The 15,705-nt window shown below is 51.7% G+C and overlaps 14 non-coding genes and 3 pseudogenes across 14 annotated transcripts; all 17 read left to right on the top strand.

Moving 5' to 3' along the window:
- The first annotated feature begins 3,155 nt into the window (after positions 1-3,155).
- On the top strand, positions 3,156-3,366 carry LOC139619816 (U2 spliceosomal RNA; annotated as a pseudogene).
- Positions 3,367-3,753: 387 nt separating this feature from the next.
- On the top strand, positions 3,754-3,868 carry LOC139619218 (U5 spliceosomal RNA). The gene has a single exon (XR_011690218.1). It is a non-coding gene; the product is annotated as a U5 spliceosomal RNA (small nuclear RNA).
- Positions 3,869-4,032: 164 nt separating this feature from the next.
- On the top strand, positions 4,033-4,224 carry LOC139619532 (U2 spliceosomal RNA). The gene has a single exon (XR_011690525.1). It is a non-coding gene; the product is annotated as a U2 spliceosomal RNA (small nuclear RNA).
- A 395-nt stretch (positions 4,225-4,619) lies between these two features.
- LOC139619217 (U5 spliceosomal RNA) lies at positions 4,620-4,734 on the top strand. Its single transcript, XR_011690217.1, has one exon. It is a non-coding gene; the product is annotated as a U5 spliceosomal RNA (small nuclear RNA).
- A 164-nt stretch (positions 4,735-4,898) lies between these two features.
- LOC139619324 (U2 spliceosomal RNA) lies at positions 4,899-5,090 on the top strand. Its single transcript, XR_011690324.1, has one exon. It is a non-coding gene; the product is annotated as a U2 spliceosomal RNA (small nuclear RNA).
- A 403-nt stretch (positions 5,091-5,493) lies between these two features.
- On the top strand, positions 5,494-5,608 carry LOC139619216 (U5 spliceosomal RNA). The gene has a single exon (XR_011690216.1). It is a non-coding gene; the product is annotated as a U5 spliceosomal RNA (small nuclear RNA).
- Positions 5,609-5,772: 164 nt separating this feature from the next.
- On the top strand, positions 5,773-5,964 carry LOC139619633 (U2 spliceosomal RNA). Its single transcript, XR_011690623.1, has one exon. It is a non-coding gene; the product is annotated as a U2 spliceosomal RNA (small nuclear RNA).
- Positions 5,965-6,355: 391 nt separating this feature from the next.
- On the top strand, positions 6,356-6,470 carry LOC139619214 (U5 spliceosomal RNA). The gene has a single exon (XR_011690215.1). It is a non-coding gene; the product is annotated as a U5 spliceosomal RNA (small nuclear RNA).
- A 164-nt stretch (positions 6,471-6,634) lies between these two features.
- On the top strand, positions 6,635-6,826 carry LOC139619632 (U2 spliceosomal RNA). Its single transcript, XR_011690622.1, has one exon. It is a non-coding gene; the product is annotated as a U2 spliceosomal RNA (small nuclear RNA).
- A 391-nt stretch (positions 6,827-7,217) lies between these two features.
- LOC139619213 (U5 spliceosomal RNA) lies at positions 7,218-7,332 on the top strand. Its single transcript, XR_011690214.1, has one exon. It is a non-coding gene; the product is annotated as a U5 spliceosomal RNA (small nuclear RNA).
- A 164-nt stretch (positions 7,333-7,496) lies between these two features.
- Positions 7,497-7,688, top strand: LOC139619531 (U2 spliceosomal RNA). Its single transcript, XR_011690524.1, has one exon. It is a non-coding gene; the product is annotated as a U2 spliceosomal RNA (small nuclear RNA).
- Positions 7,689-8,075: 387 nt separating this feature from the next.
- Positions 8,076-8,190, top strand: LOC139619212 (U5 spliceosomal RNA). The gene has a single exon (XR_011690213.1). It is a non-coding gene; the product is annotated as a U5 spliceosomal RNA (small nuclear RNA).
- A 164-nt stretch (positions 8,191-8,354) lies between these two features.
- LOC139618773 (U2 spliceosomal RNA) lies at positions 8,355-8,433 on the top strand (annotated as a pseudogene).
- Positions 8,434-13,440: 5,007 nt separating this feature from the next.
- LOC139619835 (U2 spliceosomal RNA) lies at positions 13,441-13,643 on the top strand (annotated as a pseudogene).
- A 399-nt stretch (positions 13,644-14,042) lies between these two features.
- On the top strand, positions 14,043-14,157 carry LOC139619211 (U5 spliceosomal RNA). Its single transcript, XR_011690212.1, has one exon. It is a non-coding gene; the product is annotated as a U5 spliceosomal RNA (small nuclear RNA).
- A 164-nt stretch (positions 14,158-14,321) lies between these two features.
- On the top strand, positions 14,322-14,513 carry LOC139619530 (U2 spliceosomal RNA). The gene has a single exon (XR_011690523.1). It is a non-coding gene; the product is annotated as a U2 spliceosomal RNA (small nuclear RNA).
- A 391-nt stretch (positions 14,514-14,904) lies between these two features.
- On the top strand, positions 14,905-15,019 carry LOC139619210 (U5 spliceosomal RNA). Its single transcript, XR_011690211.1, has one exon. It is a non-coding gene; the product is annotated as a U5 spliceosomal RNA (small nuclear RNA).
- The last annotated feature ends 686 nt before the right edge of the window (positions 15,020-15,705 follow it).

Raw genomic sequence — 15,705 nt, 5'->3', positions numbered from 1 at the left:
AGCGGAAAGAAATGTTTGGGATGCTGGAGCCGCACCTTGTCACCAACAGGCAGGTCATCATAGGGGGTGATTTTAATGTAGAGTTAGGAAAGGGGGGTGATGCCAGCGACCTGTACATTTCTAATCTTTTGAATAGTTTTGGTTTGGTCGATGGGGCGAGGGTGGTCAGGCCACTCATGGATGGTCCCACTTGGCGTAATTCGCAGGGGATCTTTAAGCGTTTAGATTATGTATTTTTTGTTAAGACCTTGAAGTTGGTTGCAGGAAGGGTGCTCCCGGTTTGCTTTTCGGATCATGATGGTTTGCTGTTTACGGTGAGTTTGGATTTGCCAGTCTTCGGGCCTGGGTTTTGGCGCTTAAATATTAGTGTGCTGGAGGAGGACTTGTTTAGTCAACAGTTTCTTTGGTTTTTTAAGGGTCTTATGGGACTCAAACCGCTGTGCCAGGGGTTGTTAGAGTGGTGGGAGGTGGCTAAGGAGAGGATGAAGATATTTTGTTTAAGTTATTGTCAGAGAAAGGCTGGAATGGCAAAGAGGGAGGTGGTCCATCTCCAGCACCGCCTTGAACTCGAGTATGCTAGGGGTAACTGTAAAGGTGCTGTAGACCATCAAGTTTGCGCATCCTTGAAAGCAAGTCTGAGACATATTTTTGAGGGTAGGGCCCGCGCATACCTGGTGCGGTCACGTCTGCAGTTCATTGAACAGTCAGAGACATGTTCGGCTGCTTTTTTTGGCTCCATACGGGCTGATAGGGCGAAGCAGCTGGTGTCAGGAGTTAGGAATAAACAGGGCAGGGTTGTGGTGGACACCTGCGAGATGGTGTGTGTCGCTACAGATCATTTCCGTGATGTTTTCACGGAGCGAGCGGTAGACATAGGAGGGGGAGGGGTGTTCCTGGATTTGCTGAACCAGCAGGTGCCAGGGAACATAGTGCGGGCTTTGGAGGCCCCACTGACCCTCAAAGAGCTTGAAGGTGCTCTCTGTAGGATGAACAGGCGCAAGGTGCCAGGCATTGATGGGTTGCCGGTAGAGTTCTATGTTAAGTTTTGGGACATACTTGGGCCAGTATTGTTGGAGGTGTTGACTGAGGTGCTCTGTACGGGGAAAATGGGGAGGTCTATGGCGACTGGAGTTATCTCCCTTCTGTTTAAGAAAGGGGATCGCGCTGATATGGATAACTGGCGACCGCTGTCCATGCTGTGCGTAGACTATAAGCTCCTGGCTAAGGTTCTGGCAGACCGGTTAAGCGTGGCCCTGCCACATGTGGTCCATGTGGACCAGACATGTGCAGTGCCAGGGCGCTCAGTAAGATGGAACCTGCAACTCTTACGGGATGCTGTGGCTTGGGCTGAGGATAGGCATCTGCCGCTTATGCTGGTCGGTCTTGATCAAGCAAAGGCCTTTGACAGAGTACATTGGGGTTTTATGTTTAGTGTACTGGAAAGGCTAGGTTTCGGTCAGGTTTTTGTAGGGTGGCTGCGCACATTGTATAGGGGTGCGGGGAGCAGGGTTTTGGTTAATGGGCACCTGGGGGAGGCTTTTAGTTTGTACTCTGGGGTGAGACAGGGTTGCCCGCTCTCACCGCTGCTCTATGTGCTTTACATGGAGCCATTGGCAGCTGCCATTCGGGCTGATCCTGGAGTGAGAGGTTTTTTTGTGCCTGGCAGTGGGGGTCTGCGAGTCAAGCTGTCTCAGTATGCTGATGACACTACATTGCTGCTGGACAGGGATGAGTGCCTTATCCGTTCATTGCAGATTTTTAGTGACTTCAGCCGGGTGGCTGGATCAAGCCTTAATTGTGCAAAGTCCTCGGTTAAGTTCTTTGGGAGGTGGAGAGAAAGGACGGATGTACCAGGGGGTCTGTCTCTCTGCTCTGGGCCTCTGAAGGTCCTAGGGGTAAGTTTTGAGTCGCCTCATGGTGCCACAGTGAACTGGACGAGGCGTCTGGAGGCGGTCCAGAGGAAGATTTCTCTCTGGAAGAGTAGGTGCCTGACGTTTGTAGGGAAGGTACTTGTTCTCAAGGTGGATGTTTTGCCTTCTCTCCTGTACCTGGCTTACATATATCCACTACCAGTCAGTATGAGGAGGCCTCTCATGCGTCACGTATTCGGTTTTATTTGGGGGGGGAGATATGAGTATGTTGCGAGGGCCCGCATGTTGGCAGGGGTTGAGGAAGGGGGGAGAGATGTGCCACATCTGCCACTGAAGTTGGACTGCATTTTCGTTTCTTTTATGTGTAGGGAATTAGCTGGCCCAGTGGTTCACCCCTCTGGCTATTTTTTGCGCCTCTTTTTTGCCTACCAAGCAAGGCAGCTTTTGGTTTGGGACAACTTGGCTCCCCGGGTAGAGCAGCAACCATGGCACTACCGCCATGCAGCCAGGTGGCTGCGGGCGCACCCGGAGGCTTCTGCACCAGCCCTGCAACTTAATCACAGGGCCCTCTACAAAGAGGTTAAGCAAAGGGTCATTGCACCTCCGGTCCCAGGAATATTGCCAAGTGTTTGGAGGGGGATTCAGCCTCATGGGCTTGATAATGGCCTTAAGGACCTGAACTGGTTGTGCCTCCATAAGTGTTTGCCAGTACAAGACATCATGTACCGGCATGGGTTGGCAAGGTCTCCGGTGTGTCCTAGGATTGGGTGCTCGGTAGAGGAGACAATTAGGCATGTAATGTGGGACTGTCCCTTTTCTAGGGTAGTATGGGAAAGGGTGGAGCTGTGGCTACGGAAGGGAGTCTTTGGGTTCCAACTATCATGGGAAATGGTTGAGAGGGGGGTGGGAACAGGACTGGGTTGGGCAAAATTAGCTGTTTGGCTAGTAATTAGCATGGTAAAGAGAGGCTTGTGGGTGGCTAGACAGGACCTAATTAAGAACAACAGATGCAGTAGAGTGGATGGGGTGGTGAGCAGAGTAAAAGCAGACTTGAAGAGGAGAATTGAGAGGGACATCCTGAAGTGGGGAATGCATGCTGCTTTAGAGAGGTGGAAGGGGGGTTTTGGTCTGTGGGATTGAAATAGGGGGGGGGGGGGGGGGTAGGATGTTTAAGGTAAACTTTTGTTTGGCTTGGTTTGTTTTGTTTGAACAAAATGGATGGAGTGGGTCAATTGTGTTTTGGATTTTTGGACCTCATATGTAAACTGTTTTCTTTGTTTTGTGACATTTGTTTTGGAGTGAGGAACTGAAATAAAAAAAAAAAAAAAAAAAAAAAAAAAATCTGTTCTTATCAGTTTAATATCTGATATGTCCTCTACCCGAGGACAAAGATATTAAACGGATTTTTAGAACTGGGAGCTGAAAAAGGGGCTTGCTCCGTTCACTCCACGCATCGACCCGGCATTGCAGTGCCGCCGGGAACGGTGCACCCTTCTCTGGCCGTGTGGAAAAGCAAGCAAGCAAGCAAGCAATGACGCAAACGTACAGTTTCAAATGCCCCTCTGGCAGTGGCTGGAGGAAGGTGAGTCAACCTGCCCCACAGCTGATATCCCTCACGCGCCCTGGAAGGGCTGCTAGCCTCCAATCAACCCCGCATTTTCCCTGTATTTTGGTCCCCGGGGGCCTGCAAGCGCCTGATAACTTGAGAAATTTGTGGGGATTGCATGTTGAGGCCCAGACACTTTTCTCCACAGCCCGATTGGCTAGAGCCCGTGACAACATGGGGAGGGGGCGGGGATTTGGCAAGCTAAGAGAAGGCTACCGTGAGGGCGGTGACTGGGACCAATGGGGTCCTCGGCCGCTCTTGAGGAGAGGCCTGTACTGACTCTGGTTTCTCTTCATCACGCACAAGTCTTTCGCCTTTTACTAAAGACTTCCGTGGAGAGGAACACCAATGAGTTTAAGCTATTTTTGGCAGGCTCTGCCGTATGGCTGAGCCCTTTGAGTTTGTGAAAAGTCAAACAGCTGTCGAGGTCAGGAATGGGGAGGTGGGCGGAGGTGGTGAAAAGCAGCCATTGCTCCGCTCATGTCAAAAGCAGCCAACCGCGACCAGCGAGATTTGTGCCAAGAGCCTGGCTGGAACGCCAGACACTTTGGGCCCATCGCTTCTCGGCCTTTTGGCTAAGATCAAGTGTAGTATCTGTTCTTATCAGTTTAATATCTGATATGTCCTCTACCCGAGGACAAACATATTAAACGGATTTTTAGAACTGGGAGCTGAAAAAGGGGCTTGCTCCGTTCACTCCACGCATCGACCTGGCATTGCAGTGCCGCCGGGAACGGTGCACCCTTCTCTGGCCGTGTGGAAAAGCAAGCAAGCAAACAAGCAAGCAAACAATGACGCAAACGTACAGTTTCAAATGCCCCTCTGGCAGTGGCTGGAGGAAGGTGAGTCAACCTGCCCCACAGCTGATATCCCTCACGCGCCCTGGAAGGGCTGCTAGCCTCCAATCAACCCCGCATTTTCCCTGTATTTTGGTCCCCGGGGGCCTGCAAGCGCCTGATAACTTGAGAAATTTGTGGGGATTGCATGTTGAGGCCCAGACACTTTTCTCCACAGCCCGATTGGCTAGAGCCCGTGACAACATGGGGAGGGGGCGGGGATTTGGCAAGCTAAGAGAAGGCTACCGTGAGGGCGGTGACTGGGACCAATGGGGTCCTCGGCCGCTCTTGAGGAGAGGCCTGTACTGACTCTGGTTTCTCTTCATCACGCACAAGTCTTTCGCCTTTTACTAAAGACTTCCGTGGAGAGGAACACCAATGAGTTTAAGCTATTTTTGGCAGGCTCTGCCGTATGGCTGAGCCCTTTGAGTTTGTGAAAAGTCAAACAGCTGTCGAGGTCAGGAATGGGGAGGTGGGCGGAGGTGGTGAAAAGCAGCCATTGCTCCGCTCATGTCAAAAGCAGCCAACCGCGACCAGCGAGATTTGTGCCAAGAGCCTGGCTGGAACGCCAGACACTTTGGGCCCATCGCTTCTCGGCCTTTTGGCTAAGATCAAGTGTAGTATCTGTTCTTATCAGTTTAATATCTGATATGTCCTCTACCCGAGGACAAACATATTAAACGGATTTTTAGAACTGGGAGCTGAAAAAGGGGCTTGCCCCGTTCACTCCACGCATCGACCTGGCATTGCAGTGCCGCCGGGAACGGTGCACCCTTCTCTGGCCGTGTGGAAAAGCAAGCAAGCAAGCAAGCAAGCAAGCAAGCAAACAATGACGCAAACGTACAGTTTCAAATGCCCCTCTGGCAGTGGCTGGAGGAAGGTGAGTCAACCTGCCCCACAGCTGATATCCCTCACGCGCCCTGGAAGGGCTGCTAGCCTCCAATCAACCCCGCATTTTCCCTGTATTTTGGTCCCCGGGGGCCTGCAAGCGCCTGATAACTTGAGAAATTTGTGGGGATTGCATGTTGAGGCCCAGACACTTTTCTCCACAGCCCGATTGGCTAGAGCCCGTGACAACATGGGGAGGGGGCGGGGATTTGGCAAGCTAAGAGAAGGCTACCGTGAGGGCGGGGACTGGGACCAATGGGGTCCTCGGCCGCTCTTGAGGAGAGGCCTGTACTGACTCTGGTTTCTCTTCATCACGCACAAGTCTTTCGCCTTTTACTAAAGACTTCCGTGGAGAGGAACACCAATGAGTTTAAGCTATTTTTGGCAGGCTCTGCCGTATGGCTGAGCCCTTTGAGTTTGTGAAAAGTCAAACAGCTGTCGAGGTCAGGAATGGGGAGGTGGGCGGAGGTGGTGAAAAGCAGCCATTGCTCCGCTCATGTCAAAAGCAGCCAACCGCGACCAGCGAGATTTGTGCCAAGAGCCTGGCTGGAACGCCAGACACTTTGGGCCCATCGCTTCTCGGCCTTTTGGCTAAGATCAAGTGTAGTATCTGTTCTTATCAGTTTAATATCTGATATGTCCTCTACCCAAGGACAAACATATTAAACGGATTTTTAGAACTGGGAGCTGAAAAAGGGGCTTGCTCCGTTCACTCCACGCATCGACCTGGCATTGCAGTGCCGCCGGGAACGGTGCACCCTTCTCTGGCCGTGTGGAAAAGCAAGCAAGCAAGCAAGCAAACAATGACGCAAACGTACAGTTTCAAATGCCCCTCTGGCAGTGGCTGGAGGAAGGTGAGTCAACCTGCCCCACAGCTGATATCCCTCACGCGCCCTGGAAGGGCTGCTAGCCTCCAATCAACCCCGCATTTTCCCTGTATTTTGGTCCCCGGGGGCCTGCAAGCGCCTGATAACTTGAGAAATTTGTGGGGATTGCATGTTGAGGCCCAGACACTTTTCTCCACAGCCCGATTGGCTAGAGCCCGTGACAACATGGGGAGGGGGCGGGGATTTGGCAAGCTAAGAGAAGGCTACCGTGAGGGCGGTGACTGGGACCAATGGGGTCCTCGGCCGCTCTTGAGGAGAGGCCTGTACTGACTCTGGTTTCTCTTCATCACGCACAAGTCTTTCGCCTTTTACTAAAGACTTCCGTGGAGAGGAACACCAATGAGTTTAAGCTATTTTTGGCAGGCTCTGCCGTATGGCTGAGCCCTTTGAGTTTGTGAAAAGTCAAACAGCTGTCGAGGTCAGGAATGGGGAGGTGGGCGGAGGTGGTGAAAAGCAGCCATTGCTCCGCTCATGTCAAAAGCAGCCAACCGCGACCAGCGAGATTTGTGCCAAGAGCCTGGCTGGAACGCCAGACACTTTGGGCCCATCGCTTCTCGGCCTTTTGGCTAAGATCAAGTGTAGTATCTGTTCTTATCAGTTTAATATCTGATATGTCCTCTACCCAAGGACAAACATATTAAACGGATTTTTAGAACTGGGAGCTGAAAAAGGGGCTTGCTCCGTTCACTCCACGCATCGACCTGGCATTGCAGTGCCGCCGGGAACGGTGCACCCTTCTCTGGCCGTGTGGAAAAGCAAGCAAGCAAGCAAGCAAACAATGACGCAAACGTACAGTTTCAAATGCCCCTCTGGCAGTGGCTGGAGGAAGGTGAGTCAACCTGCCCCACAGCTGATATCCCTCACGCGCCCTGGAAGGGCTGCTAGCCTCCAATCAACCCCGCATTTTCCCTGTATTTTGGTCCCCGGGGGCCTGCAAGCGCCTGATAACTTGAGAAATTTGTGGGGATTGCATGTTGAGGCCCAGACACTTTTCTCCACAGCCCGATTGGCTAGAGCCCGTGACAACATGGGGAGGGGGCGGGGATTTGGCAAGCTAAGAGAAGGCTACCGTGAGGGCGGTGACTGGGACCAACGGGGTCCTCGGCCGCTCTTGAGGAGAGGCCTGTACTGACTCTGGTTTCTCTTCATCACGCACAAGTCTTTCGCCTTTTACTAAAGACTTCCGTGGAGAGGAACACCAATGAGTTTAAGCTATTTTTGGCAGGCTCTGCCGTATGGCTGAGCCCTTTGAGTTTGTGAAAAGTCAAACAGCTGTCGAGGTCAGGAATGGGGAGGTGGGCGGAGGTGGTGAAAAGCAGCCATTGCTCCGCTCATGTCAAAAGCAGCCAACCGCGACCAGCGAGATTTGTGCCAAGAGCCTGGCTGGAACGCCAGACACTTTGGGCCCATCGCTTCTCGGCCTTTTGGCTAAGATCAAGTGTAGTATCTGTTCTTATCAGTTTAATATCTGATATGTCCTCTACCCGAGGACAAACATATTAAACGGATTTTTAGAACTGGGAGCTGAAAAAGGGGCTTGCTCCGTTCACTCCACGCATCGACCTGGCATTGCAGTGCCGCCGGGAACGGTGCACCCTTCTCTGGCCGTGTGGAAAAGCAAGCAAGCAAGCAAACAATGACGCAAACGTACAGTTTCAAATGCCCCTCTGGCAGTGGCTGGAGGAAGGTGAGTCAACCTGCCCCACAGCTGATATCCCTCACGCGCCCTGGAAGGGCTGCTAGCCTCCAATCAACCCCGCATTTTCCCTGTATTTTGGTCCCCGGGGGCCTGCAAGCGCCTGATAACTTGAGAAATTTGTGGGGATTGCATGTTGAGGCCCAGACACTTTTCTCCACAGCCCGATTGGCTAGAGCCCGTGACAACATGGGGAGGGGGCGGGGATTTGGCAAGCTAAGAGAAGGCTACCGTGAGGGCGGTGACTGGGACCAATGGGGTCCTCGGCCGCTCTTGAGGAGAGGCCTGTACTGACTCTGGTTTCTCTTCATCACGCACAAGTCTTTCGCCTTTTACTAAAGACTTCCGTGGAGAGGAACACCAATGAGTTTAAGCTATTTTTGGCAGGCTCTGCCGTATGGCTGAGCCCTTTGAGTTTGTGAAAAGTCAAACAGCTGTCGAGGTCAGGAATGGGGAGGTGGGCGGAGGTGGTGAAAAGCAGCCATTGCTCCGCTCATGTCAAAAGCAGCCAACCGCGACCAGCGAGATTTGTGCCAAGAGCCTGGCTGGAACGCCAGACACTTTGGGCCCATCGCTTCTCGGCCTTTTGGCTAAGATCAAGTGTAGTATTCGTGGAGAGATTTTTCTTTTTTGATCTGGGCGACACTTCTATGGAAGCGATGGCCAGTATGGCCTCTCCTGTGCAGGTTATCCCTAAGGTTGGGTTGAGGTTCACGCTTCGTTTCCAGGCAATCGTGACAGAAGAAGATGCTGTTTCAAGATCGTGGTTCTGCAAGAGGGTCATCATGGGCCAGCTTCTTTTGACGGTGGAGGATGTCTTGTGCATTCAATGGAACCAACAGGAAAAAGCTTTTGATGTCACCCTGAGGAATGAGGAGGTGTACAGAAAGGTGTCTGAAAATTGTTCGGCTGGAGCTGGGGTAAGGCCCCTTGCCTGCTACAAGATTTTGAGTTTGGACAGACCTAATTTCAGGCAGATCACAGTTCACATGTTTAACCCGTTTGTGACTGATCTTGCCTTGGCTGATTTCCTGGGCCGGTATGGAGAAGTGGTGTCAGCAGCAAGATATGTTAATGATCCAATGGGGTTTTGGACTGGCAGACGGCAGTTCCAGGTGTTGCTCAAGCCTGAGCCAGAAGGGCCTGGTGGTCTCAGACATCCACCCGCCTTTTTTAGTCTCGGTGGGGACCGTGGCTATTTGTTCTATTCGAGGCAACCGTCTTTCTGTCGGCAGTGTAGGCAGTCTGGCCACACGGAGGCAGGATGCACTGGGGTCTGCTGCCGTTTCTGTGGTCAGGGGGGACACGAGGCTAAAGACTGCACTGCACTGAAGGCCTGTCATGGATGTGGTGGACTTGATCACCTCTATCGGAGCTGTCCTGGCCGTAGGAGAACCTTTGCAGAAGTAGCTGGGGCCACTGGAGGGCAGGGTAAGGCTCAAGACTTTGGAGGGACTTTCGTGCCAATGGGCAATACGTCAATTGATCCACAGCAAGCGGATCAGCTTCCAGGCCCTTCTGGGAGTAGAGTGGACTCTGTATCCAAGGTGCAGGGACTTGCCAGTGTTGCTGGAGAAGTCAGTGTGGACCAGGTGCCCTCGGGGATTACGGACGCGGTCCCCACTGGTGCCGCTCCCACCGAGCCAAAGCAAGGAGCACGAAGAGGTTTGAAGGTGTTGGAGGAGGGTCTCTCGATTGAAAAGGGGGAGTGTGAGCAGGTGGTGAAGAGTAAAAGGTCAAAGAGGGAGAGGGAGGGAGAGGGGAGGGGGCAGGCCGCAGAGGTGGGGGTTGATGTGGGTAGGGCTGATGGAATACAACAGGGGGGGGAAACGGTTAGAGGAGGGGCCCGGGGGCGGGATGCAATAGATACAGGTCAGGGGTTGGAGCATGTCTCAGGGGTTTTGGGTGAGGAGCCACCAGCTGGGTTGGAGCTTGATTTTGAGCTTTCTCCCGGTTTGCTCCTATTGTCGTCTCCTTTGAGTGAGGACGCATACGAGGGACCAAAAAGGCCTTCATCCTCACCAAATGCTGTTCCCTTTTCCTGGGCGGACCAGATGGATAGTGAAGGAGATGATCTGTATTCACAGTAGGGGGGGGGACTGTTTTGTTTTCTTTTTGTTTTTGTTTGAGTGTAAGCATCTGTAATTTAAAATGTTCTCCTTTGATGTTCTTTCTCTGAATGTGAGGGGAATGAGGAACACTGTTAAAAGAAGGATCGTTTTCGAATTTGTTAGCTCTTTGCGTGTAGCTTTTTGTTTGTTGCAGGAAGTCCACTTACGGGATATGGGGGATGTTGGGTGTTTTAGAAGGGAATGGACCAGAGGGGACTCAGTCTGGAGCATAGGGGGTGTTCACTCTACAGGAGTTGGGATTTTGTTTGGTTTTAAGGAGATTAAAGTGGAGGGTGTTTTTGTTATTGTCCAGGGGAGAATAATGGGTGCGGACATCTCCTGGGGAACAAACACGCTGAGAATCATTGTGGTCTATGGACCACAATCCTCAGCAGAGCGGAAAGAAATGTTTGGGATGCTGGAGCCGCACCTTGTCACCAACAGGCAGGTCATCATAGGGGGTGATTTTAATGTAGAGTTAGGAAAGGGGGGTGATGCCAGCGACCTGTACATTTCTAATCTTTTGAATAGTTTTGGTTTGGTCGATGGGGCGAGGGTGGTCAGGCCACTCATGGATGGTCCCACTTGGCGTAATTCGCAGGGGATCTTTAAGCGTTTAGATTATGTATTTTTTGTTAAGACCTTGAAGTTGGTTGCAGGAAGGGTGCTCCCGGTTTGCTTTTCGGATCATGATGGTTTGCTGTTTACGGTGAGTTTGGATTTGCCAGTCTTCGGGCCTGGGTTTTGGCGCTTAAATATTAGTGTGCTGGAGGAGGACTTGTTTAGTCAACAGTTTCTTTGGTTTTTTAAGGGTCTTATGGGACTCAAACCGCTGTGCCAGGGGTTGTTAGAGTGGTGGGAGGTGGCTAAGGAGAGGATGAAGATATTTTGTTTAAGTTATTGTCAGAGAAAGGCTGGAATGGCAAAGAGGGAGGTGGTCCATCTCCAGCACCGCCTTGAACTCGAGTATGCTAGGGGTAACTGTAAAGGTGCTGTAGACCATCAAGTTTGCGCATCCTTGAAAGCAAGTCTGAGACATATTTTTGAGGGTAGGGCCCGCGCATACCTGGTGCGGTCACGTCTGCAGTTCATTGAACAGTCAGAGACATGTTCGGCTGCTTTTTTTGGCTCCATACGGGCTGATAGGGCGAAGCAGCTGGTGTCAGGAGTTAGGAATAAACAGGGCAGGGTTGTGGTGGACACCTGCGAGATGGTGTGTGTCGCTACAGATCATTTCCGTGATGTTTTCACGGAGCGAGCGGTAGACATAGGAGGGGGAGGGGTGTTCCTGGATTTGCTGAACCAGCAGGTGCCAGGGAACATAGTGCGGGCTTTGGAGGCCCCACTGACCCTCAAAGAGCTTGAAGGTGCTCTCTGTAGGATGAACAGGCGCAAGGTGCCAGGCATTGATGGGTTGCCGGTAGAGTTCTATGTTAAGTTTTGGGACATACTTGGGCCAGTATTGTTGGAGGTGTTGACTGAGGTGCTCTGTACGGGGAAAATGGGGAGGTCTATGGCGACTGGAGTTATCTCCCTTCTGTTTAAGAAAGGGGATCGCGCTGATATGGATAACTGGCGACCGCTGTCCATGCTGTGCGTAGACTATAAGCTCCTGGCTAAGGTTCTGGCAGACCGGTTAAGCGTGGCCCTGCCACATGTGGTCCATGTGGACCAGACATGTGCAGTGCCAGGGCGCTCAGTAAGATGGAACCTGCAACTCTTACGGGATGCTGTGGCTTGGGCTGAGGATAGGCATCTGCCGCTTATGCTGGTCGGTCTTGATCAAGCAAAGGCCTTTGACAGAGTACATTGGGGTTTTATGTTTAGTGTACTGGAAAGGCTAGGTTTCGGTCAGGTTTTTGTAGGGTGGCTGCGCACATTGTATAGGGGTGCGGGGAGCAGGGTTTTGGTTAATGGGCACCTGGGGGAGGCTTTTAGTTTGTACTCTGGGGTGAGACAGGGTTGCCCGCTCTCACCGCTGCTCTATGCGCTTTACATGGAGCCATTGGCAGCTGCCATTCGGGCTGATCCTGGAGTGAGAGGTTTTTTTGTGCCTGGCAGTGGGGGTCTGCGAGTCAAGCTGTCTCAGTATGCTGATGACACTACATTGCTGCTGGACAGGGATGAGTGCCTTATCCGTTCATTGCAGATTTTTAGTGACTTCAGCCGGGTGGCTGGATCAAGCCTTAATTGTAAGTCCTCGGTTAAGTTCTTTGGGAGGTGGAGAGAAAGGACGGATGTACCAGGGGGTCTGTCTCTCTGCTCTGGGCCTCTGAAGGTCCTAGGGGTAAGTTTTGAGTCGCCTCATGGTGCCACAGTGAACTGGACGAGGCGTCTGGAGGCGGTCCAGAGGAAGATTTCTCTCTGGAAGAGTAGGTGCCTGACGTTTGTAGGGAAGGTACTTGTTCTCAAGGTGGATGTTTTGCCTTCTCTCCTGTACCTGGCTTACATATATCCACTACCAGTCAGTATGAGGAGGCCTCTCATGCGTCACGTATTCGGTTTTATTTGGGGGGGGAGATATGAGTATGTTGCGAGGGCCCGCATGTTGGCAGGGGTTGAGGAAGGGGGGAGAGATGTGCCACATCTGCCACTGAAGTTGGACTGCATTTTCGTTTCTTTTATGTGTAGGGAATTAGCTGGCCCAGTGGTTCACCCCTCTGGCTATTTTTTGCGCCTCTTTTTTGCCTACCAAGCAAGGCAGCTTTTGGTTTGGGACAACTTGGCTCCCCGGGTAGAGCAGCAACCATGGCACTACCGCCATGCAGCCAGGTGGCTGCGGGCGCACCCGGAGGCTTCTGCACCAGCCCTGCAACTTAATCACAGGGCCCTCTACAAAGAGGTTAAGCAAAGGGTCATTGCACCTCCGGTCCCAGGAATATTGCCAAGTGTTTGGAGGGGGATTCAGCCTCATGGGCTTGATAATGGCCTTAAGGACCTGAACTGGTTGTGCCTCCATAAGTGTTTGCCAGTACAAGACATCATGTACCGGCATGGGTTGGCAAGGTCTCCGGTGTGTCCTAGGATTGGGTGCTCGGTAGAGGAGACAATTAGGCATGTAATGTGGGACTGTCCCTTTTCTAGGGTAGTATGGGAAAGGGTGGAGCTGTGGCTACGGAAGGGAGTCTTTGGGTTCCAACTATCATGGGAAATGGTTGAGAGGGGGGTGGGAACAGGACTGGGTTGGGCAAAATTAGCTGTTTGGCTAGTAATTAGCATGGTAAAGAGAGGCTTGTGGGTGGCTAGACAGGACCTAATTAAGAACAACAGATGCAGTAGAGTGGATGGGGTGGTGAGCAGAGTAAAAGCAGACTTGAAGAGGAGAATTGAGAGGGACATCCTGAAGTGGGGAATGCATGCTGCTTTAGAGAGGTGGAAGGGGGGTTTTGGTCTGTGGGATTGAAATAGGGGGGGGGGGGGGGTAGGATGTTTAAGGTAAACTTTTGTTTGGCTTGGTTTGTTTTGTTTGAACAAAATGGATGGAGTGGGTCAATTGTGTTTTGGATTTTTGGACCTCATATGTAAACTGTTTTCTTTGTTTTGTGACATTTGTTTTGGAGTGAGGAACTGAAATAAAAAAAAAAAAAAAAAAAATCTGTTCTTATCAGTTTAATATCTGATATGTCCTCTACCCGAGGACAAACATATTAAACGGATTTTTAGAACTGGGAGCTGAAAAAGGGGCTTGCTCCGTTCACTCCACGCATCGACCTGGCATTGCAGTGCCGCCGGGAACGGTGCACCCTTCTCTGGCCGTGTGGAAAAGCAAGCAAGCAAGCAAGCAAGCAAGCAAACAATGACGCAAACGTACAGTTTCAAATGCCCCTCTGGCAGTGGCTGGAGGAAGGTGAGTCAACCTGCCCCACAGCTGATATCCCTCACGCGCCCTGGAAGGGCTGCTAGCCTCCAATCAACCCCGCATTTTCCCTGTATTTTGGTCCCCGGGGGCCTGCAAGCGCCTGATAACTTGAGAAATTTGTGGGGATTGCATGTTGAGGCCCAGACACTTTTCTCCACAGCCCGATTGGCTAGAGCCCGTGACAACATGGGGAGGGGGCGGGGATTTGGCAAGCTAAGAGAAGGCTACCGTGAGGGCGGTGACTGGGACCAATGGGGTCCTCGGCCGCTCTTGAGGAGAGGCCTGTACTGACTCTGGTTTCTCTTCATCACGCACAAGTCTTTCGCCTTTTACTAAAGACTTCCGTGGAGAGGAACACCAATGAGTTTAAGCTATTTTTGGCAGGCTCTGCCGTATGGCTGAGCCCTTTGAGTTTGTGAAAAGTCAAACAGCTGTCGAGGTCAGGAATGGGGAGGTGGGCGGAGGTGGTGAAAAGCAGCCATTGCTCCGCTCATGTCAAAAGCAGCCAACCGCGACCAGCGAGATTTGTGCCAAGAGCCTGGCTGGAACGCCAGACACTTTGGGCCCATCGCTTCTCGGCCTTTTGGCTAAGATCAAGTGTAGTATCTGTTCTTATCAGTTTAATATCTGATATGTCCTCTACCCGAGGACAAACATATTAAACGGATTTTTAGAACTGGGAGCTGAAAAAGGGGCTTGCTCCGTTCACTCCACGCATCGACCTGGCATTGCAGTGCCGCCGGGAACGGTGCACCCTTCTCTGGCCGTGTGGAAAAGCAAGCAAGCAAGCAAGCAAACAATGACGCAAACGTACAGTTTCAAATGCCCCTCTGGCAGTGGCTGGAGGAAGGTGAGTCAACCTGCCCCACAGCTGATATCCCTCACGCGCCCTGGAAGGGCTGCTAGCCTCCAATCAACCCCGCATTTTCCCTGTATTTTGGTCCCCGGGGGCCTGCAAGCGCCTGATAACTTGAGAAATTTGTGGGGATTGCATGTTGAGGCCCAGACACTTTTCTCCACAGCCCGATTGGCTAGAGCCCGTGACAACATGGGGAGGGGGCGGGGATTTGGCAAGCTAAGAGAAGGCTACCGTGAGGGCGGTGACTGGGACCAATGGGGTCCTCGGCCGCTCTTGAGGAGAGGCCTGTACTGACTCTGGTTTCTCTTCATCACGCACAAGTCTTTCGCCTTTTACTAAAGACTTCCGTGGAGAGGAACACCAATGAGTTTAAGCTATTTTTGGCAGGCTCTGCCGTATGGCTGAGCCCTTTGAGTTTGTGAAAAGTCAAACAGCTGTCGAGGTCAGGAATGGGGAGGTGGGCGGAGGTGGTGAAAAGCAGCCATTGCTCCGCTCATGTCAAAAGCAGCCAACCGCGACCAGCGAGATTTGTGCCAAGAGCCTGGCTGGAACGCCAGACACTTTGGGCCCATCGCTTCTCGGCCTTTTGGCTAAGACTGCGGTCGCTTCCTTTTGATGGTTAAATTCTTGCCTGTTGTGGCTCTGAGTTAAACCAGCTCTTGGGAGGAAATTGTCTACATTCCTTGTTTAAAGTTGTGCAACTTTTCTGTAGTTGCATATCTTAAACAAATAGGAATTCATTGGCCCAGAGAATCTCTTACCTGCGCTCTGCCGGATTCAACACCTTGTCCAGGCCAAAACTTGAAAAGGTAAGTACGTTTTTAGATTTTTTTCCTTTTTATATTTTTAATTGTATTTACTTATTTATTGTTCATTGTTTTTTTGTCCATTGTAAGTTTTTTACTGATTTTAGATCCTTTTAGCTTGTGGTGCCTCCACCATGTCGGCCACCCATGCCAACATGCGGAGGCACCACAGCGTCCGTTTTAAGTTTAAAGAAAAGGATGGAAAGCTCCTGGAGATGTCAAGGCTAGATTTCTCCAGGAAGCTAATCCAACAGGCTTTGAAATTCACAGCAAACGATTTGAATTG

The sequence above is a fragment of the Trachinotus anak genome, unplaced genomic scaffold, assembly GCF_046630095.1.
Source record: "Trachinotus anak isolate AG129_WGS33_773 ecotype Australia unplaced genomic scaffold, CSIRO_AGI_Tana_v1 ptg000003l, whole genome shotgun sequence".
In the NCBI taxonomy this organism is placed as follows: domain Eukaryota; kingdom Metazoa; phylum Chordata; class Actinopteri; order Carangiformes; family Carangidae; genus Trachinotus; species Trachinotus anak.
This window is presented reverse-complemented; position numbering and strand designations above follow the sequence as displayed.